Here is an 8,186-nt window from a genome sequence, read left to right as displayed (position 1 = left end):
TCCAGAGGGCTCTCCCTATCCATGGTGGCAGGGGGTTCATCAGGAGTCTGAGAGCCTGGAGAACATGGGGAGGGCTCTGCCAGACACTGCCCAGAGAGCTCAGCATCCCCTGAGTCTGGAAGCTGGGCAGGATCCCTGGCACCATCACAGGGCAGGGGTGCTGTGTCTGTAGTGGCAGAGGGCTGTGAGGAGGACTTTGGCTCTGGGCTGGCAGGGACATCTGGAACAGTTTGTATGTCAGAGCCTGGACAACCTTCCTCCTCACTGTATGCTTGTGAGACTGAAGAGGCAGCAATATCAGCAGCCTGCCTGCTGCTGCTGCCATCCCCAGAGGAGCCCAGGCTACTGCCAGCCTCCCAGGTGACAGTGCCTTCTGCTGTCACCCCCCCTCCTTCAGCAGGAGGGGAGCCAGGGGGCAATGTGCTGGCCAAGCTGTCCTCTTTCTGGGGGCTGGGTGGAGCAGAGAGGGAGAAGAATGGCATGGCCGTGGCAGCTTCCCTCGACCGCAGCGCTCGGGTATCCCGGAGCAGCACGGAGCCCAGCTCAGCTCTCTCTTTTGTTTCTCGGCTGGTTGGTGCCACTTTAGCCAGGAGCCTCAGGGAAACCCTCTTCTCACCCTCCCGTCCTGCCCCTGCAGAGCCCTCCACYGAGAGCACCAGGGGTGGTTTGGTGCTTACAAGGGTCTCTGTTCGCAGTGCTGGGCTGCTCGCCCTCTCCTCCGCCCGGGAGCTCTTCACCAGCGTGCGGACAGTCGGGAGCTCGCAGCACTCCCCGTTGAAGTAATACCCCCGCGTGCTCTTCCTCGCCGTCCTGCGGGACGACACCAGCCGCTGGGTCTCGAAATGGCACTCGGTGATGGGCTGGCTGATGTACACTACGTCACACTGGTTGTCGTAGTCGTTGATCCTCAGCCCCGATGCCTTCTTGCTCTTCCGAGAGGACCTGAGGGAGGCTGCCTTGGTGCGAGGGTGTCCACCGGGGCCCCGGTGGGCGGCTGGTGTAGCGCCAGTGGGCAGCCAGCCCTCTTTGGCCTTGTCGAGCGTGCCCTTGTCGGCTGGGTGCAGGTGGCAGCCTGCCTTGCCCTTGGCCATGGCATGTAGGTGGTTTTCTTGCTTTGGTCTCACATCTTGTTCTTTTGCGTCTAAGTCCTGGTGCAAAGATGCTTTCGAGCTGCATTGCAAAGCGTTCTCTTTGTCAGCTCTGCGAGGRGGGGTCACTGCAAAGCCAGGATCCCAGGACTCCTCTGGCAGAGCCCTGAAAGAGCTCTTTTGGGATCCCAGACAGCTGTCTAAGCTGTCCTCGCTGCCATTCACATTTGCCACTTTGACTGAGATATAACCTTCCATGAGAGTCTTACCTGCTAGCTGCTCTTTATTATCCTCACACTTCCTGACACCGGCTTCTTGTTCATGTCCAGCAGCTGGCTGCCCTTCCAGGCTCTTAGCGGCATGATGGAAATTCAAGGAGGAAGAGTTCAACGTGCTGAGGTATCCTTGGGTGGGGCTATCCTTTGGACTAGCAGAGCGAAGCCTGGTGATGGGTAGCTCGCAGAAGTCCCTTCTCAAAGCAGGACTGGAGCTCTCTGCTCTGTCCAGAGACTTCAGTTCTGCTGTCTGCTTCAGGGCTTGTCCCATAATATGCAGGGGGCCATCGGACCCTGACTGTCCTGGGTCCAATGCAGAAGGGAGCTTTGATTCACTACAGGTAGCACCCTTATCCTGATTTTCAGTGCTTCGCTGGCTACAACCAGAGCCACAAGTAGAGGCCTCCATGCTCTCGGATTCAGACAACTGCTGGCTGTCAGAGTCTGGTTGTACTTCAGTGTATATGTCGTTTAGCACACGAATGAACTGCTTCTGGTGATGTGTACACAGTCTGACCATAAATTTTTCCAGTGAAGACTTCGGCTGATTGTTAGAGTCTATTGCTATTGTCTCTGCTGCATCCTCACTAGAGAGACAAAGAGAGAAGCAATCAGTAACATGTCCCAGGGARTATTAGTTTATGCTGCAAAACCAGAATAACCCTTCTCCTCCCAGTTAGGCACATTGCTTGCCTGACCTTCAGGTGAGATCACTCATCCTGTTTTCCTGGGGCTGGCAGGTGTCTCTTCAGTTCCAGCATGCACACTTAACATGTGCACACTGCTGGCAGGACACAGACTGCACTTTTGTTTGTCTGCCACTGCCAGAGCACCCATAATTACACTGCTGCCTAGGACATCCCAGTGTGTAGGCAACATGTCACATGTTCAAAGCAAACCTAAAAAGAATCAGATTTAGTATCTGCACAGCACCTGGTATAGAAGGCCCAGYACTTCTAGGACCCACCAGGATGGCTGCACACCTGTGCACCCTCACTCTGCACTGCCCGGCTGGGYTGGGGAGCAGAGCAGTCCCAGCTGGGCAGCCAGATGCCAGGAATCTTCAGGTACTCAGTCTTAAAATTCTGCTTACACCTCAGTGAAGATGGATCTGGGGCCAAACTGAGCAGACCTGAGCCTCTTCTGTAATCAGYACAGAAATTCTGATGAGCTCCCAGCCTACAGGACATGCAGGCAGCAATGCACCCCATGCAGTGTCGTGCCATTTGCACTGACCTTTGATTAGCTGCCATTTAATAAAGTGTTCTGCAGCTGATGGGCTGTCAGCACACAGTGGTTGTGCAGAAAGGTGGGCTYCTACAGCACAAGGTCACTGCCACTAGCTAGCGCTCAAGCCCAGGCCATTATCAGTTACCTGCTTGGCAGAGGCAATTAATTAGGATTTACTGGTGGTGAGGTTAAGGGATAATTACCCAGTGTTTGCATGAACTCATCATGAGTGCCATGCCAGGTGCTGTTATCGAGACCGTATCTGTTCCCAACGGCAGCACAGGCAATTCCCACCCAGTTCTGACCATGCTGAGAGGGCCCCACACCTTGGCACCCACACTGCCTGACACAGGATCTTTACCTGTAATGCAGGGTTGCTTTGCAGCAAAGTTGCACTTTGCACCTCCTGGCCTTGCACTGGAGGAGTGAAAGTCCTTTCTCCCCCTACAGCCTTTCTCTGCCTGCCCCCCCGCAAGCATCAGACACCGATCTCGCTCACTCAGCTGGGTCAAGGGGGGCAATGCTTATCAAAGGGTTCAGGGCCAGGGTGGGGAAAAGCAGCTTCATCTGGAGTGGGTTTTMCCTCTCCATGCTGCCAGGCACAGGGCTCAACAGGTGAAATAGGAGAAAGAGCTCCAGCTTGGAGGAGCCATAAACACAGAAATGGAGAAGGGAAAGCCAGGGGCCGGAGCCAGCCGTGCTCAGTGGCATCAGGCATGGCAGAGCCAGCCCTGGGCAGCCCGCACCTGCACCTTACCTACTGCTTGCTGGCTGCTTTCTTTGAACTGACACACACTGGGAAGGCACCTCCAGAGCCCTGATTCCCTGATCTGGTGGGCAGGGAGAGATGTCTGGGGCCACTTCAGGCTCAGGGCTGACCAAGTCTCCTCTTTGCTGGGCTGCAGCCAAGCCTGCCCTGAGCAGCTGCTGCCCAGCACTTTGCTTTCCAGTTTGCCCAGCCACAACGTGTTTTACCCRTAACAAGGCTTTGCCTCTCAATCCCAGCCTCTCAATTTCCTTAAAGGCTTCTTGGGCAAGGTTTTCCTAAAAACACCTGGAAAAGCTGAGCAAGATCAGCTTGCCAAATGTCCCAGCACCTCCAGAACATACTCCCGGAGTTAGCGATAAACAACATACCTCGAGACTGCTTTACTACACCCAGGTGAGAAAAACACCCTCCAGCAACCGTCTCATCTGGTCCTACCTGGCGCTKCGATGGCTTCCAATTTGCACCGCCGGGGATTAGTTTAAATAAAAATACTCAGGTACAACCTGGCCCCTCTCCAGAACCCTGCATGGGAAGGGTTATGTCAGCCAGGATCTCTTACACAGCCCAGCTCCTCCCCTCGCCCTGCTGAATAACAAAAGGGGATAAAAAACCTTTCAACCCCCTGGGCTGGAAGCAGGGGGCTTTTTGAAGAGGCAGAGCTCAGAGCGATTTTTTTCCACCTTTGCAAAGAGGGCGGTGACTCTCCTTAACTACTCGCAAACCTAGCTCTGAAGATCAGCAGCCATCTTCCCCTGGGAAGACTGAATTTATAACGAGAGCAGCAGAGTTGGGGCCCTGCCCTGCCCTGCCCCACCCCCATGCTCCCTGGGCTGCTGTGTGAAGGGGTCATAGTGGCAAAACAGCCTACTCATTCCTTGCCAGGGCACCTTCAGGTGCTACGCTCAAATGATTGTGAAGAAAGAATCCATGGCATCGGCAAAGTGTTTGCCTGTGTGGGGAGCAAGAAAGGAAAGGCTGGGTGATGTCTGGTGAGGAGGAGGTTGTGTACAGAGCCCCTGGTCTGGGAGAAAGGACCCAAGTGGCTGGGCATGGTCCTTTGTTGCCTTGCAGCAGTGATACCAAACACAGCCAGCTGCAGGTCACGCCGGCTGCTTTGAACGGGCGTGTGGGACTGGAAAAGGCTCATGTCCTGCTCATAGGGCAGGGAGGACTGGGCTCCCTGATCCTGAAGGTCCCAGTGGCATTTCTGGCTTCCCTTTCACATAGCTTCTTCCTCTGAAGTGTGACTAAGGCCTTTGTGCTCATTGTCACCTTATTTGCCCCACTGTGCTCCAAGGAGACAATCAGRGATACACAGAGCCTTGTCAAGCTGTAAATTTAAAAAGCAGAGATAACTACMTTTTCTGCTTGATAAAGGAAATAAATCCATTCACTTTTGATGCCCTTTCTACTTAGAAGACCCATGTCACACTCAGTGACACAGTTCACCTAGCACATGGCATTTAGGGTCCTCTTTAGCTGGAGTCACCACTTCAGCTCAAAGAAAGGCTGCAACTTCTCACCTTGAGCTCATCTGGTCCTTCCCCAGYCCAACACTGTTTGGGTACTGAAGGCAGTATTGCCTTTTTCTGAGTGTCTAAGGAYAACCTTGGGGCAGAGCTCTCCCCATCACCTGTGGTCACGCTCTGAGTGTGTCTGGGTCCCAGCTCTGTCCTTCCTGTCCCTGTGCCCCCAAGGGTGCTGAGCTGCAGCCCGTGCCTGTCCATCCCCAGATCTCCCAGACACAGTGCTGTGCTCCTGGGGGGCCTGCTAACCTGTGTGCCTTGGTACCTATCCATCATTTCCCACCACTCCTGTGTGTTCTGGCTATTACTATTAAATAAAACATGCCCGTGGGCATTCTCTTGCGAGGCTGCCGATGGACACAGGATTGCCTATAATCCTCCCTACTTAAGGCAGTTTTGGAGAAGAGCTTGTTTCTTGTTCACATTTAACAGCCGAGTTACATCCAGTGCTCCACATTTTCAGGCAGAGATGCTTATGGATAGTACAAACAGTTGCAGAGAAACTTTCTTTTTATGTGGCTTATCAGAATAGAGGAGAGATGAGCTGACTGCAGAGCTGAAGTGTCTTCCCAGGAAAAGGTGCTGGGTGCAAACAAGTTCCTCAGCCTGGCAAAASCGCAGGGGGAGCCGACTGGTAAACACAGAGGATGGCAACTGGGAACATGGTTTTAAACAGGAGGAAATACTATTCTCGGGAGACAGCCAGTCCTGCCTCTGAAAAGGCAGGCAGGCTGAGTCCTGTCTTTCGGGAGATACAGGCCAGCCCCACAGAAGCTGCTGGGCTGGACAGACCAGTGAGGGAGCCCAGGGCTGCCCATCCCACCTACAGTCTTCTCTTGGTGCCTGCACTCATCCTTTCCCATAGAGCTTGGCCCAGGGCTCTCTTAGGTTTGGGTGTGTGTGAGGAAAGAGCCATCTCTCTCAWGGGCTGGAAAAACCACAAGCCAGCCTAAAGGAAATTCATGACCAGTGAGAGGTGGGGACTCTATGCCTCCAGACAAGTTGTAAGTGCAGTAACAAGCCTGTATGGAGTCCCTGGAAGGATTCACTGCAATGGGAGGGACAGCCCACCTGTCAGTGAGCTTTCCTGCAGAGCCTGGGAGATGGCAGCTCTGCCCTTTCTTCCCACCAGCCTCRAATGCTGCCTACACAAGGTTGTGGCTGCCAGAGCTCCTCTGCTCCTGTGCCCCAACGCCCTCCTTCCAGCCCCATTGCACAAGCTGCCCCTGGCCAGCGGAAGACAAYCCCAGTGTCCCAAGTGAATCTTATCACCACAGCCCCTCACTGCCTCCCAGCTCTTCYAGATTTCCCAGGGCAGCTCTGTTCTCTTCCTTCCCCTTCCCTGCCTGCCACAGAAGGTGTCAGAGGCATCAAGGGGCAGGAGCTGTCAGAGGCACAAGCGGAGCTGTTGCTACGCAACCCCGGCGGTGCAGCAATTAATGCTGGGGAAAACGTGCCGTGCTCTGAAGCTATTTGCATAGCTGCATGCTGCAATACATTTGTTTGCATTGTGCCTCTACTGTTTAGTGGAGTTTGAAGTCAACCCTCCCCCAGCTCTTGCTGGAGGGGACCTGGGGCTTCCAACAAAGGCCACGCAGTTGGGGATGAAGGGGCTGGGGGAAGGCAGAGGTTTGTCGGTCCATAACACATATAGACTACACACATAGAGGATTTACAGTATGGGGTGGCCGAGTTATCTGTGTTTCCCCCTACACAGCCTGAGGAGCTTTTCCCAGCTCCTGCAGTGCCCCAACCCACGGGTGGGGCTGTCRTATCTCCTCCTTCCAGTTGTACCAGGGTGACACTGTGCTTACTCTGCTTSCAAATGCCATAAAAAAAGAGTTTTAGGGGCAGCCCAGCCTGCCTCTGCCTCTAGAGTGTATTTTTGGGGATGGAGAAAGMGGGGAAGAAAGAAAGAGAGGGAGAAAGAAATCAGCTCGTTCATACCAACCTACCTGGGAAGCCGGTCTCCGAAAACCTGTCAATTGCCAACTGCAATCTTCTGGTTTGCCCACCCCAAGTTTCTCACTATTGAACATGAAGCCTGTACTCTTTTTGGGTTCCTTTTTTTAGCCCTTGAACATCGGTTTGATTGATTATAAGTTTACAGGTATGTTTTGTACCTCAGAGGCACAAGAAGCAGCAGCAGAACAAAAGTTCAAGGCTAAGTGTTTCTGTTCCTTTCAGACCACTCTAAGCACCAGGATTATAGTTCTGTAAAAGAAACAAAACATAGCTATAAACTTATAAAATCCAATTCAGTATTTTTAGAGGGACAACCTCTCCCCTCCCTCTCCTGCTGACACACAGCTGACTCTGCGCCAGGTGGCAGAGAGCTACCCTGCACCACCCAAAACCAGAGGAACCACTTGAGTACCCCACCAAAAACCTGGTGGAAACCTGACTAAAAGCAGAGATTTGAGAAAGTGGATGACTAAGAAGAAAGACTAACTGGTGCTCAATGCCCTCTACCAGCTGAATTCAAAGCATTGACCATGCCCACCCTAAGCCCAAGGTCTGAGGCAGCATCTCACTGCCCTTGGGTGGCACCGCCAGCCCTGCTGGTTTCAACCACTTAATTTACTTTTTCAGGGCAAGCGCAAATGCCATTTTGAGGGGTTGCAAAGGAAGAGCAGCCTCTTAAAAGGAGCTTGCTCACTGCTGGCAATCAGGCAAGCTGATCCCAGCCCCAGGGGTGCAGTGAATCCTGTGTGCTGAGCGTGCACTTGGAAGGGGCTGTGCTGTGGGTTCCCAAGGACAGGCTTGCTTTGCCTGTGCTGGAGGGCTGCATGCAGAGATCTCACCCAGCAGAAGGGGAAAATGGGTTCTCTGCCAGTACCAGTTCAGCTTTCTGGACTGGCTGTGCAAAAGCAAACACTGGGAAAGGTGCAGGACCATCTGACCGTGCTCAAACCCATCTCCACTCATAGCKGCAGCACAGACCTCGTGCCTTGAGAGGTGCAGGACGCGCTTCCTTCTGCTGGCAGAAGGGATGCAGCGATCCCTTGCAGGGGATGGGCAAATCAGGCATGAATAGTGTAAGCCACTGAAGAAAGATTTGCTGGAGCTCATCTCTCAAAGCCCCAATTAGAGGCTGACACTGGATGCACCAGTTTAAATGCCTGTATTTCAATCCTCAGAAATATGCCTGGCACCTAACACTCCCCACACAGATGAATGAGTCCCTTCACACCTCTGTGAGTGCTACAGTAATTCTCTCTCASTGCACTGAAAAAAATAGAAAAGCAGCATGTAAAGAGCTGAGGCTCTACATAACAGCTAAGAAGGAGAAAAAGCA

General features: G+C 53.3%; 1 protein-coding gene across 1 annotated transcript in view; it reads right to left on the bottom strand.

The window, feature by feature from the left end:
• Nucleotides 1-1,887: 1,887 nt before the first annotated feature.
• The window catches only part of LCOR (ligand dependent nuclear receptor corepressor), a 79,288-nt gene continuing 72,989 nt past the window's right edge, over nucleotides 1,888-8,186 (bottom strand). The window contains exons 7-8 of the transcript XR_008966279.1: nucleotides 6,844-7,102; nucleotides 1,888-1,950 (exon numbers count right to left, since the gene is read on the bottom strand). The gene's annotated coding sequence lies outside the window, so the exon portion shown is untranslated. The remainder of the gene's footprint in view (nucleotides 1,951-6,843; nucleotides 7,103-8,186) is intronic.

Source organism: Malurus melanocephalus, unplaced genomic scaffold (genome assembly GCF_030028575.1).
Source record: "Malurus melanocephalus ecotype Western Australia unplaced genomic scaffold, MMel_1.1 scaffold_12, whole genome shotgun sequence".
Taxonomy (NCBI): domain Eukaryota; kingdom Metazoa; phylum Chordata; class Aves; order Passeriformes; family Maluridae; genus Malurus; species Malurus melanocephalus.
Note: the sequence above shows the minus strand (reverse complement) of the source record. Positions and strands in the feature narration are given on the sequence as shown.